Raw genomic sequence first — 13,759 nt, 5'->3', positions numbered from 1 at the left:
AGGTGAACAAAAGCTGTCAGAAATCCTTGCCCCCTGTGGACCTGTCTGACATCCAAGGTGAGACCAGTGAGGGTCCCAGCAGCAAGGAGAGGGCACCTCACATTGGGTACCGTGGGAGAACTAATGAAGATGGGACAGGTCAGGAAAATCACATGGGACAGCTCAGAAGACCAGGGTAACAATAGGCTGTTACCACCTACAGGGTGGATGGCTGAGGAAGGGAACCCAAGAGAAGAAAATGGTAAGAAAGGCAGTCATGAGAGAAACCCTGAATTTGATGGAGGGATGTAAGCACCCGCACACTCACCCCAGGCTGCTCTCACAGTCACCCCAGGCTGCCCCCACAGTCACCCCAGGCTGCTCCCACAGTCACCCCAGGCTGCCCCCACACTCACCCCAGGCTGCCCCCACAGTCACCCCAGGCTGCCCCCACAGTCACCCAGGCTGCCCCCACAGTCACCCCAGGCTGCCCCCACAGTCACCCAGGCTGCCCCCACAGTCACCCAGGCTGCCCCCACACTCACCCAGGCTGCCCCCACACTCACCCAGGCTGCTCCCACAGTCACCCCAGGCTGCCCTCACAGTCACCCAGGCTGCCCCCACAGTCACCCAGGCTGCCCTCACAGTCACCCAGGCTGCCCCCACAGTCACCCCAGGCTGCCCCCACAGTCACCCAGGCTGCCCCCACACTCACCCAGGCTGCCCCCACACTCACCCCAGGCTGCTCTCACAGTCACCCCAGGCTATTCCACAGTCACCCAGGCTGCCCCCACAGTCACCCCAGGCTGCCCCCACAGTCACCCCAGGCTGCTCCCACAGTCACCCCAGGCTGCCCCCATGCTCACCCAGGCTGCCCCGATGCTTACCCAGGCTGCCCCCACAGTCACCCCAGGCTGCCCCACAGTCACCCAGGCTGCCCCCACAGTCACCCAGGCTGCCCCCACACTCACCCCAGGCTGCCCCCACACTCACCCCAGGCTGCCCCCTGGCCCCACACTCACCCCAGGCTGCTCCCACAGTCACCCCAGGCTATTCCACTGTCACCCAGGCTGCCCCCACAGTCACCCCAGGCTGCCCCCACACTCACCCCAGGCTGCTCCCACAGTCACCCCAGGCTGCCCCCATGCTCACCCAGGCTGCCCCCATGCTTACCCAGGCTGACCCCACAGTCACCCCAGGCTGCTCCCACAGTCACCCCAGGCTCCCCACAGTCACCCCAGGCTCCCCCACAGTCACCCAAGAATCCCACAGGCAATAAATAGCTAACCTTACTCTCCTCCCCACTGGAACCCCTGGGAGTGCCTTGGTAACCAAACTGAAGCAAATGACAATGCAAAAGAGCCCTTGGCTGCAAAGGCCAAGCACTGGGCAGTAGACATGGGGGGATTGGGAGGAGGTTCCTGGAGGGGCAAACAGAAGACGTTGGGCACCAGGAAGAAAGAATGAGTGGGCTGGCACCCTGGGCTTCGGCTCCAGGCAGCTGACTCAAGGCCAGGCAGTCTGTAGACAATGGCAGTCCAAGGGGAATCTGGGAATTTTTCTATCTTCAAGCCACCCAGGGAGCCAGGCTCAGCCATTCCCAGCCTGAGAGCTGATGAGGAGACCAAGGTAAGTCAGGCTCAGTCTCAGCGGGTGGGGTTCAATGGGTCCAAGTATCCTAAACCAAAGTCTGGCCTAACCCCAGACCTGAACCACATCAAAGTTTGATTATTCAGCAAATAGTCACTTCCTGGCCCCACCCACCCTGGGAATGCTAGCCATGCCCAGGAGCCAGCAGAGGCCTGAAACAGGCCCAGAGGATGTGCCCGGGGAGCTGTGGCCCTCAGCCTGGGTTCCCAACTGAACCCCAACCCACCTATTAGGAATATTGCTTTTACAAGGTTCTGCTAAGGAAATGAGACTCAAAAATTAAGTGACTCATCTTAGGTAACCTAGCTAGCTAATTAACTGCCGATCTGGTAGAATCCAGTTGTTTTGAAGTGCAGTCCATATTTTAGAAACACTTGCTTTCTCAGTTCAGTGAAAAGACTCCGGGAAGCTTCACCATGTGAACATCGCGTCTGCCCCTTGACAACTGGAGCCCAGCAGCTCTTCCTCTTCTTCATGCCTCACAAATATCCTTGTTTCCTCCTTTTTCTCCACTCTCGCCCTTAGCAACCGCACTAGGCCCTGCAGCTTAATTTAGCCACAGGTTCAGGCGCTCTCAGAACTCAGACCAGTACTGTAAGGTGTCTCCACATCTCACCTAGTCATGCCCATTCCTCCAACTCAATGCGTTTCTAATAAAACTCTATCTTCTCCCTGGACAGTTCCCATCTAGGCTCTTATATCTCTTTAAAATATCTCTTACACTTTTTAGTTTTGAAATAATTATACTAGTAAATCCACAAGAAGTCACAAAGACAGTACAGAGAAGTGCTTTGCATGGCTCACCCAGTTTCCCTCAATGGTTACAACTCTGTAGGACGGCATCAAGACCAGGAAGCCGGCTGGGATGCCGTGTATGTGCGCATTCTGTGCATGTCATCACTCGTGTAGATTCCTACAACCACCACCAACCAGAATACAGAGCTGTTCCAACAACACAGAGATCTGCCTGTGCTGCCTTTTATAGTCACGCCCACCTTCCTCACCTCCCGGTCCCTAACGTCTAGCAACCACGAAACTGGTCTCCATTTCTACAGCTCTGCTGAGAGTGTTATTCAAATGGAGCCATACCGTGTGTGGTCTGAGACTGGCCTTTGTTGTCCACTCAGAACAATGCCCCTGAGAACCATCCACCACGTCCCCTACATCATCAGTTCATTTCCTTTAATTGCTGAGACGTAACAGCGCTTGGTTTCAGTGATTGTTTTATATTGTTTTTTAGTCTCCTTGTCATTTATTTCTGCTCTAATTATTATTATTTCCTTCCTTCTACTTACTTGGCTTTTCTTGTTCTCTTTCAAGTTCTTTAAATGGTTTATTATTAGTTTTTTTCTGTTTTTTTTTTTGAGGTAGGCCTATAATTCTATGAACTTCATTCTTGGGATTGCTTTTGCTATGTCCAGTGATTTTGTCGTGTGTTCATTTTAATTGGTTTCCAGGAAGTTTTTTATTTCTTTCTTGATCTCATTGGTAAACCATTCATTTTTTAATACTATGCTATTTAGCCTCCATATGTTTGGATGTTTTTGAGTGTTTTTACTAGTTCATTTAATTTCATTCCATCATGATCTGAGAAGATGCTTAATATGATTTCAAAATTCTTGAATTTGTAGAGACTTGTTTTATGTCCTAACCCATGGTCTATGTTTGAGAATGGCCATGTGTACTTGAGAAGAATGTATTTTCTACAGCTATGTGGACGAAAGGGGCCACACACTGACCTGACAAGCTCAGGGAAGGCCTGCGTGGCAGCCTAGCAGACTCAGAGACCTAAAATAACCACAAAGGATGGTCTGAAATTAAACTTCAACTAAAAGCAGTTATGGTGGGCAGTTATGTCCTAGGCCAGTATCTTCACTGACAAGATCAACTATGATCCTTACTGAGCCCATTTGCCTTTTGCCTCTAAGATAACATACCCTTGAAATCTCTGGGTAACTTGTAACTTCCCTTTTTCTGGAGCACAACCAAATGTTCTGGGCGCCAGGACAGATACTACAAATTCCTTCATTGTCATGTTAATTGATCCTGCACCCACCTAAGTATGTGTCCATCATTTTACTTTTTATCCTATCCTAGAGGTTTCCCCACTTCGCTTAATCCCACCTCCTTAAATCTGTCACCAATGAATTTCATGTAACCCACCTATGTCCCTCCTTTGATTGCAATGTATAAATACAATTGTAACCCCGCCATTCTTCGGAGAACTATCTCAATTCGTTGAGGTTCTGCTTCCCAGCATATGTCGACAGTTTGGCTCAAATAAACTCACAAAAATTCTTTACAGGTTTCAATGGTTTTTTTACATTAACAGCTATGAGGTGAAATGTTCTATACATGTCAATTAAATCCATCTGATCCAGTGTGTCCTTTAGAGTCACTGTTTTCTTGTTAATTTTTTTTGTCTGGAAGATCTATCCAGTGAAGTCAATGGAGTGTTAAAGTCCCCTTCTATGACTGTATTGCTGTTAACCTCTCCCTTACATCCTTCAGAAGTTTTTTTTTTTTATATATATTTAGGTGTCCCAATATTGGTTGCATATATGTTTACCAGGGTTATACCCTCTTGTTGGATCAGTCCCTTTAGTATTATGTAGTGACCTTTATGTATGAGTGATTTTTTTCTACCATGACTTCTAATTCACTGATCCGATCCTCAGCTTCCCCTAATCTGCTGTGTATTTCTTCCACCGTGTTCTTTATTAGTGCTATGTCATTCTTCATAGTTACTATACCTCTTCTCATGTTGTTGAGTATTTTTGTCATTATTCTGAACTCTATGTCTGATAAATTTCTTATCTCCATTTCATTTAGCTCTTCTTTTGGAGGACTTCTCTTGTTCTTTCATTTGCAGCTTGTTATTTTGTCTCCCATGTTTGGCTCCTGTTTGGGTTTGTGGCTTTGTATTAGGTATATCTACTACGCCTCCCGATCTTTAGTGCAGCAGTGTCAGATGTTTCTGACTGACTCGAGCACCCTGTTTGGAGCTATCGGCAATCCACAGCGTGTGGCTCCCTCTGCTGGGGCTGGGTGCCTTTTGGAAGGACCAAGATGTGCACAAGGTATGCTTTTCCTACCCTTGAGCCCAGAATTAGATCAGAGAAGGACTCAAAGCCTCCAAAGATGTGCCTCTGCCTATAGTCTGATTATTATTCAGTCTCGATTAGCCTTAGGCTATTGATCACAGGGTGGGGTGAGACATTTTCCAATAGAATGGGACAATTGCTATTGCCTAGAGGCTGACCGTTATTCTCAGTCTCTTAATGGGCCTCAGAAACGCCACAGGGTGGAGCAAGGTGTTTTACAGTAGGTGGGACACCTCCCTTCCCCCCAGGCAAAAAGCACATGGAATAGCAAAAGTTTGCCTGAAAGATGTCTTCTGCAGTATGAGGGAATGACCAGCGTGGGAAACCAGGATGTGTGCCTTCCAAGCTCTAACCCCAGAGTCCCCAACCCTGGCTTCTGCTAACACAACTCCAGTCCACTCTGCCCTACCTCTTCTGGAGCCCAAGGTGAATGGCTGCATAGGAGATTTTGTGCATTGGCCCTTTAAGAGGGTGCCTGCCTTTCCAGCTATCCCTCCTTGGCAGACAGCAACCCTGCTGCTTTTCACAGCCTCATGTTCTATGGGTATCTTTCTCAGTTCTGGTGCTCTGGGCTGGGGAGCTCAGCTTAGGGTTTAAACCCCAGAGTTCTCCGTGGGAACCCCCCACATCTATAATATCCCTTTGGAGCTTCAAATGCTGTCTGTGGGAGTCCGGCTAGTCCTTTAATGCCTCTGCACTCCTACTAGTCTCTTTGTAGGTAGTCTCTACTTTCCATTCTTGGTTATGAGGGTTCTCTCCAGCTACTCTTCAGTTGATTATTCAGGATGGTTTTTCTATATTTTAGCTTTAATTCCAGTTTTGTCTTGGGAGTGTGTCAGTGCAGCTTACACTTACTCTGCCGCCATTTTGGAATCATCAATTTTTAATATTTTGGTGGAATTTCAATATTATTTTACCTAGTGGCTACACCAGTCTGCATTCCCACCAACAGTGAACTAGAGTTTCTTTTTCTCCACATCCTCACCAGCCCTTGTTGATTGTTGACTTACTGATGGTAGCCATTTTGGCAGATGTGAGGTGATACCTCAATATAGATTTTATTTGCATCTCTCTGATGATTAGTGATGTTGACCATTTTTTCATATGTCTATTGGAGATCTGTATGCCCTCTTTGGAGAAGTGTCTATTCAGGTCTTTTGCCCATTTTAAAATTGGATTTTTTGTCTTCCTGGTGTTGAGTTATATGAGTTCTTTATATTTTCTGGAAATTAACTCCTTATCAGATGCATCACTGGAGAATATGTTTTCCCATACAGTGGAACCCCATATTTTTTAAATGGAATTATCTTTCATATCTGGCTTCCCCACTTCCTTCCATTGTCAATATTGAAGCAATATATGAAGATTTTACCTCTTAGTACACCTGGAATGAAAAGAATGATTCTTTCCATGTTCCATACTTTTGACATGTTCAGAATATCACTATCCCTTGCTTGAATTATTTAAATGGCTTCTTAATTAGTCTTTATTTTTTTATTTTGTTTTATTGCTTAAAGTATTACAAAGAGTAGTACATATGTCTCCTTTTTTCCCCCTTGACCTTCCCCCGGCCTCTCCTACCCCCCAGTATCTTGTGTCCATTGGTTATGCTTATATGCATGCATATAAGTCCTTTGGTTGATCTCTTACCTCCCTCCCCCCATTGCTCCCCAGCCTTCCCGCTGTAGTTTGACAGTCTGTTCAATGCTGCTCTGCCTCTGTATCTATTTTTGTTCATTAGTTTATAATGGTCTTTATTATCCATAAATGAGTGAGATCATGTGGTATTTTTCTTTCATTGACTGGCTTATTTCACTTAGCATAATGCTCTTCAGTTCAATCCATGCTGTGGCAAATGGGTAAGTATTCCATTGTGTAGATGTACCAGTTTTCTAATCCATTAATCTGTTGATGAGCATTTAGGCTGTTTCCAAATCTTAGCTATGGTAAATTGTGCTGCTATGAACATAGGGGTGCATATATCCTTTCTGATTGGTGTTTCTGGTTTCTTGGGATATATTCCTAGAAGTGGGATCACTGGGTCAAATGGAAGTTCCATTTTTAACTTTTTGAGGAAACTCCATACTGTCTTTGAGGAAACTCCACCAATCTGCATTCCCACCAGCAGTGAAGGAGGGGTCCTTTTTCTCCACATCCTCTCCAGCACTTGTCGTTTCTTGATTTGTTGATGATAGCCATTCTGACAGGTGTGAGATAGTACCTCATTGTTGTTTTGATTCACATCTCTTGGATGATTAATGACTTTGAGCATGTTTTCATATGTTTCTTGGCTTTCTGACTATCCTCTTTCAAAAAGTGTCTATTTAGGTCCTTTGCCCATTTTTTGATTGGATTGTTTATCTTCCTTTTGTTAAGTTGTACGAGTTCCCTATAAATGTTGAAGATTAAACCTTTATTGGTGATAACATTGGCAAATATATTCTTCCATGCAGTGGGCTTTCTTGTTGTTTTGTTGATGGTTTCTTTTGCTGTACAAAAGCTTTTTTATTTTGATATAGTACCATTTGTTTATTTTCTCTTTAGTTTCCAATGCCCTAGGAGCTGTATCCGTGAAGAAATTGCTTCAGCATATGTCTAAAATTTTGTTGCATTTGGATTCCTCTAGTATTTTTATGGTTTCCCATCTTACATTTAAGTCCTTTATCCATTTTGAGTTTATTTTTGTGTGTAGTGTAAGTAGGTGACCTAGTTTCATTTTTTGCATGTATCTGTCCAATTTCCCAAACACCATTTATTGAAGAGACTGTCTTGACTCCATTGTATGTTATTGCCTCCTTTGTCAAATATTAATTGAGCATAGTGGTTCAGGTCAATTTCTGGGTTCTCTATTCTATTCCATTGATCTATATGACTGTTCTTGTGCCAGTACAGTGGCTTGGTAATACAGCTTGATATCTGGTATTGAGATCCTTCCTACTTTGTTCTTCTTTCTCAGGATCGCTGCAGCTATTCGGGGTCGTTTTTTATTCCAGATGAATTTTTGGAGAGTTCATTCTAGATCTGTGAAATATACCGTTGGTATTTTAAAGGGGAGTGTGTTGAATTTATAGATTTCTTTGGATAGTATGGACATTTTAATGATGTTGATTCTACCAATCCATGAACATGGTAAGTTCTTCCATCTGTTTATGTCTTCCTCTATCTCTTTTTTTCAACATCCTGTAGTTTTCTGAGTAGATGTCTTTTACCTCCTTAGTTAAGTTTATTCTTAGATATCTTAATTTTTTTGTGCAATGATAAATGGGATTGTTTTTTTAATCTCTCTTTCTGTAAGTTCACTGTTGGTGTATAAAAATGCCATCAATTTCTTGGCATTAATTTTGTATCCTGATATGTTGCTGAATTCATTTATTAATCCTAATAATTTTTGATGGAGTCTTTAGGGTTTTGTATGTACAGTATCATGTCATCTGCGAATACTCACAATTTTACTTCTTCTTTTCCAATTTGAATACCTTTTATTCCTTCTTCTTGTCTGATTGCATTGGCTAGCACTTCCAGTACTATGTTGAACAGGAGTGGTGAAAGTGGGCATCCCTATTTTGTTCCTGTTCTTCAGGGAAATGGTTTTAGTTTATGCCCATTGAGTATATTGTTGGTTTTTCACATAAGGCTTTTATTATGTTGAAATATGATCCTTCTATTCCCACTTTGCTGAGCGTTTTTATCAGAAAGGGGTGTTGGACTTTGTCAAATGCCTTTTCTGCATCAATCGATACAATTATGTGATTTTTGTCTCTCAATTTGTTTATATGGTGTAACACGTTTATTGATTTGCGGATATTGTTCTAGCCTTGCATCCCAGAAATAAATCCCACTTGTCATGGTGTATGATCTTTCTAATGTAATGCTGGATTCAGTTTGCTAGAATTTTGTTGAGGATTTTAGTATCTATGTTCATCAGGGATATTGGCCTGTAATTCTCTTTCTATTTTTATTGATTTTTTTTTTTTTTACAGAGAGGGAGGGAGAGGGATAGAGAGTTAGAAACATCAATGAGAGAGAAACATTGATCAACTGCCTCCTGCACCCCCCACCCGCCTCCCACTGGGGATGTGCTTGCAACCGAGGCACATGCCCTTGACTGGAATTGAACCTGGGATCCCTGAGTCTGCAGGCAGAAGCTCTATCCACTGAGCCAAACCAGTTAGGGCTGTAATTCTCTTTCTTTGTGGTGTCTTTATCTGGTTTTGGGATTAGGGTAATGCTGGCTTCATAGAAAAAGCTTGGAATTGTGCTTTCCTCTTGCATTTTTTGGAATAGTCTGAGAAGGGTTGGTTTTAGTTCTTCTTTGAATGTTCAGTAAAACTCCCCTGTGAAGCCATCTGGTCCAGGGTTTTTATTTGCTGGAAGCATTTTGATTACTGTTTCAATTTCATCAGTAGTTATCGGCCTACTCAGGTTTTTTGATTCTTCCTGATTGAGTTTTGGAAGCTTGTATTTTTCTAGGAATGTGTCCATTTTGTTGAAGTTGTCCACTTTGTTGGAATAGAGTTGTTCATAGTATTTTTTTACAATCCTCTGTATATTAGTGGGATCAATTGTTACTTCACCTCTTTCATTTCTGATTTTGTTTATTTGAGTCCTCTCTCTTTGCTTCTTGGTGAGCCTGGCTAGAGGTTCATCAATCTTGTTTATCCTTAGAAGAACCAGCTCTTGGTTTCATTGATCTTTTGTATTGTTTTTTTGTTCTCTATGTCATTTATTTCTGCTCTGATCTTTATTATCTCCTTCCTTCTGGATACTGTGGGCTTTTCTTGTTGCTCTCTTTCTAATTCTTTAAGTTGCAGGGTTAGGTAATTTATTACCATTTTTTCTTGTTTTTTTGAGGTACGCTTGTAGGTCTATGAACTTCCCTCTCAGGACTGCTTTCACTGTGTCCCATAGATTTTGGATTGTTGTGTTTTCATTGTAATTTATTTCCAAGGTGCTTTATATTTCTTCTTTGATCTCTTTGGTAACCCAATCATTGTTTAATAGCATGCTATTTAGCCTCCAAGTGTTTGATTTTTTCCCCATTGTTTTTATTGTAGTTGATTTCTAGTTTGATGCCACTGTCATCTGAGAAGATGCTTGTTATGATTTCTATCCTCTTGAATTTGAAGAGACTTTGCCTATGTGCTAATATGTGGTCTATCTTTGAAAATGTCCCATGTGCACTGGAGAAGAATGTATATTCTGTGGCTTTGGGGTGAAATATTCTGAAGACTAGAGGCCCGGTGCACAAAAATTTGTGCACTGGGGGGGATGGGGGGTCCCTCAGCCTGGCCTGTGCCCTCTCACAGTCTGGGACCCCTCGGGAGATAACGACCTGCTGGCTTAGGCCTGCTCCCGGGTGACAGAAGGCAGGCCCAATCCCTAGGTGCAGCCCCTGGTCGGGCTCAGAGCAGGGCCAATTGGGGAGTTGGGGCGCCACCCCCTGTCATGCACAGAGCAGGGCGATCGGGAGGTTGTGATGCCACCCTCAGTCATGCTCAGGGTAGGGCCGATTGGGGGGTTGGGGCACCGCCCCCTGTCACACTCAAGGCAGGGTCGATGGGGAGGTTGTGGCACCACCCCCTGTCATGCACAGAGCAGGGCCCATCAGGGGGTTGGGGAGCTCCCCCCTGTCACTCACAGAGTAGGGCCGATAGGGGAGTTGGGGCACCGCCCCCTGTCACAAACAGTGCAGGGCGGATCAGGGGTTTGGGTTGCTGCCCTCTATCACCAACAGAACAGGTCCGATCAGGGGGTTGGGGCGCCGCACCCTGTCACACAGAGCCACAGGGCGAACAGAGGGTTGGGGAGCTCCCCCGTATCAGGCACAGAGCAGGGCTGATCAGGAGGTTGGGGCACCTTCCCCTGTCACGAACAGAGCAGGGTGGATAGGGATATTGTGGCCCCGCCCCCTGTCACACACAGAGCCGCAGGGCGATCAAGGGGTTTGGGCGCTGCCCCCTGTCACGCTGATCCCGGTGCCGGGAGGTATATTACCCTTTTACTATATAGGATAGAGGCCTGGTGCATGGGTGGGGCTGGCTGGTTTGCCCTGAAGGGTGTCCTGGATCAGGGTGGGGGTCCCCACTGGGGTGCCTGGCCAGCCTGGGTGAGGAGATGATGGCTGTTTGCAGCTGGTCACACACCCTTCAGGGTGGGGGGTCCCCACTGGGGTGCCTGGCCAGTCTGGGTGAGGGGTTGAGGGCTGAAGCTCCCAACTGCTACTTTTCTTCTTTTTTCTTTTTTTATTCTGGGCCAGCTTTAGCTCTGAGGCTTGGCTCTAGCTCTGAGGCCTCTGCTGCTGAAAGTAGGTATATGGCTTGTTTAGGTTCTATAATTGAAACTCTGTATCAACTCCAGCTCTGAGATCCTGGGCTTACTGAAAGCTGGTTTCTGGGGTTTTGTTTAGCTTCTATATTTGTTACATTGTTTCTTAAACTGCAAGCTCAGAGGCCGGCAAGGCAGGTGGGGAACGTTGGAGTCCTCCGTCACTGAAGGAAGCAAGCCTCATGTTAGTTTCAAGCTGCCTGGCTGCCGGCCACCTTCTTGGCTGGCAGTTAATTTGCATATTACCCTGATTAGCCAATGGGAAGGGTAGCGGTTGTACGCCAATTACCATGTTTCTCTTTTGTTAGATAGGACTAGAGGCCTGGTGCACAAAAATTTGTGCACTCGGGCGGAGGGGAGTCCCTCAGCCCGGCCTGTGCCCTCTCGTAGTCTGGGACCCCTCGGGAGATAACGACCTGCTGGCTTAGGCCTGCTCCCGGGTGACAGAAGGCAGGCCCAATCCCTAGGTGCAGCCCCTGGTCGGGCTCAGAGCAGGGCCAATTGGGGAGTTGGGGCGCCACCCCCTGTCATGCACAGAGCAGGGCGATTGGGAGGTTGTGATGCCACCCTCAGTCACGCTCAGGGTAGGGCCGATTGGGGGGTTGGGGCACCGCCCCCTGTCACACTCAAGGCAGGGTCGATGGGGAGGTTGCGGCACAACTCCTGTCACGCACAGAGCAGGACCAATCAGGGGGTTGGGGCACTGCCCCCTGTCACTCACAGAGCAGGGCCCATTACGGGGGGTGGAGCTTCGTACCCTGTCACGCACAGAGCAGGGCCAATCAGGGGGTTGGGGCGCTCCCCTCTATCACCCACAGAGCAGGGCTGAACAGGGGGTTGGGGCGCCGCCACTCTCACACTCAGGGCAGGGCCGATGGGGAGGTTACGGCTCTACCCCGTCACACACAGAGCAGGGCCTGTGGGGTGGGGGGGTTGGGGCGCCGCACCCTGTCACACACAGAGCAGGGCTGATCAGGGGGTTGGGGCGCCGCACCCTGTCACACACAGAGCCACAGGGTGATCAGGGGGTTGGGGAGCTCCCCCCATCAGGCACAGAGCAGGGCTGATCAGGGGGTTGGGGCGCCTTCCCCTGTCACGAACAGAGCAGGGTGGATAGGGATATTGTGGTCCCGCCCCTTGTCACACACAGAGCTGCAGGGCGATCAGGGTGTTTGGGCGCTGCCCTCTGTCACGCTGATCCTGGTGCTGGGAGGCATATTACCCTTTTACTATATAGGGTAGAGGCCTGGTGCATGGGTGGGTGCCGGCTGGTTTGCCCTGAAGGGTGTCCTGGATCAGGGTGGGGGTCCCCACTGGGGTGCCTGGCCAGCCTGGGTGAGGAGATGATGGCTGTTTGCAGCTGGTCACACACCCTTCAGGGTGGGGGGTCCCCACTGGGGTGCCTGGCCAGTCTGGGTGAGGGGCTGAGGGCTGTTTTCAGGCTGGGGGTGACTGAAGCTCCCAACCGCTCCTTTTTTTCTTCTTCTTTTTTTTTTTTTATTCTGGGACAGCTTTAGCTTTGAGGCTTGGCTCCAGCTCTTAGGCCTCCGCTGCTGAAAGTAGGTTTCTGGCCTTTGCTTACAATGTTGTGATCCTGCTGGCTGAAGCCCGGCGGACTAAAGCAGGTTTCTGGGGTTTTGTTTAGCTTCTATATTTGTTACATAGTTGCTTAGAGTTGCAGCTCAGAGGCCTGCAAGGCAGGCGGGGAACGTTGGAGTCCTCCGTCACTGAAGGAAGCAAGCCTCATGTTAGTTTCAAGCTGCCTGGCTGCCGGCCACCATCTTGGCTGGCAGTTAATTTGCATATCTCGCTGATTAGCCAATGGGAAGGGTAGCGGTCGTACGCCAATTACCATGTTTCTCTTTTATTAGCTAGGATGTCAATTAAGTCCATCTGATCTAGTGAGTCATTTAGGATTTTTGTTTCCTTGTTGATTTTTTGTTTAGAGGATTTATCCAGTGGTGTCAGTGGTGTATTAAAGCCCCCTACTATGATTGTATTGCTATCAATCTCTCCCTTGATAGCTTTCAGAAGTTGTTTTATGTATTTGGGTGCTCCTGTATTGGGTGCATATATGTTTACCAGAGTTATATCTTTTTGTTGGATCTGGTACCTCTTTTGTGAAGCGGCAGCTGAGGAGACCCCGCGCTCGTCCTGGACGATGAAAAGCCCAGGGAAGAACTCAAGACTGAGAACAACAATCATATTAATTTGAAGGTGGTGGAGCAGGATGGTTCTGCAGTGCAGTTTAAGATTCAGAGGCGCACACCCCTTAGTAAACTAATGAAAGCCTATTGTGAACGACAGACTTAGTAAAGGAGGCAGATCAGATTCCGATTTGAAGGGCAACCAATCGATGAAACAGACACACCTGCACAGTTGGAAATAGAGGATGAGGATACAGCTGATGTGTTCCAGCAGCAGATGGGAGGTGTCTACTAAAAAGGGAGCCTGCTACTTTACTCCAGAACTCTGTTCCTCCAGACCAAGTAGACATTCTCAATTAGAAAACTGCAATTTGGTTTCAACACATCTGACGACTACAGTATGGTTTTCTCCATTCTTTCACTTTCCTCTTCCTCATTCCTTTATTGTACATAAAGTAACTGATGTATGTGCACAAGCATTTGCATTTTTTAAAACTAAATGGCCAATGGTATGTTTTGATCTACATCAAATGGAGATGGGATGGGGGAAAAATA

The 13,759-nt window shown here is 46.7% G+C and overlaps 1 pseudogene across 1 annotated transcript; it reads left to right on the top strand.

Annotated features, from left to right (window-relative positions):
• The first annotated feature begins 207 nt into the window (after window positions 1-207).
• Window positions 208-13,499, top strand: LOC308526163 (small ubiquitin-related modifier 2-like; annotated as a pseudogene). Its single transcript has 2 exons — window positions 208-241; window positions 13,198-13,499. The product of its transcript is annotated as a small ubiquitin-related modifier 2-like (transcript).
• The last annotated feature ends 260 nt before the right edge of the window (window positions 13,500-13,759 follow it).

Source organism: Myotis nattereri, assembly GCF_964212035.1.
Source record: "Myotis nattereri genome assembly, chromosome: 10".
Taxonomy (NCBI): domain Eukaryota; kingdom Metazoa; phylum Chordata; class Mammalia; order Chiroptera; family Vespertilionidae; genus Myotis; species Myotis nattereri.
The sequence above is the reverse complement of the archived record's forward strand: the minus strand, read 5'-3'. Positions and strand labels throughout refer to the sequence as shown.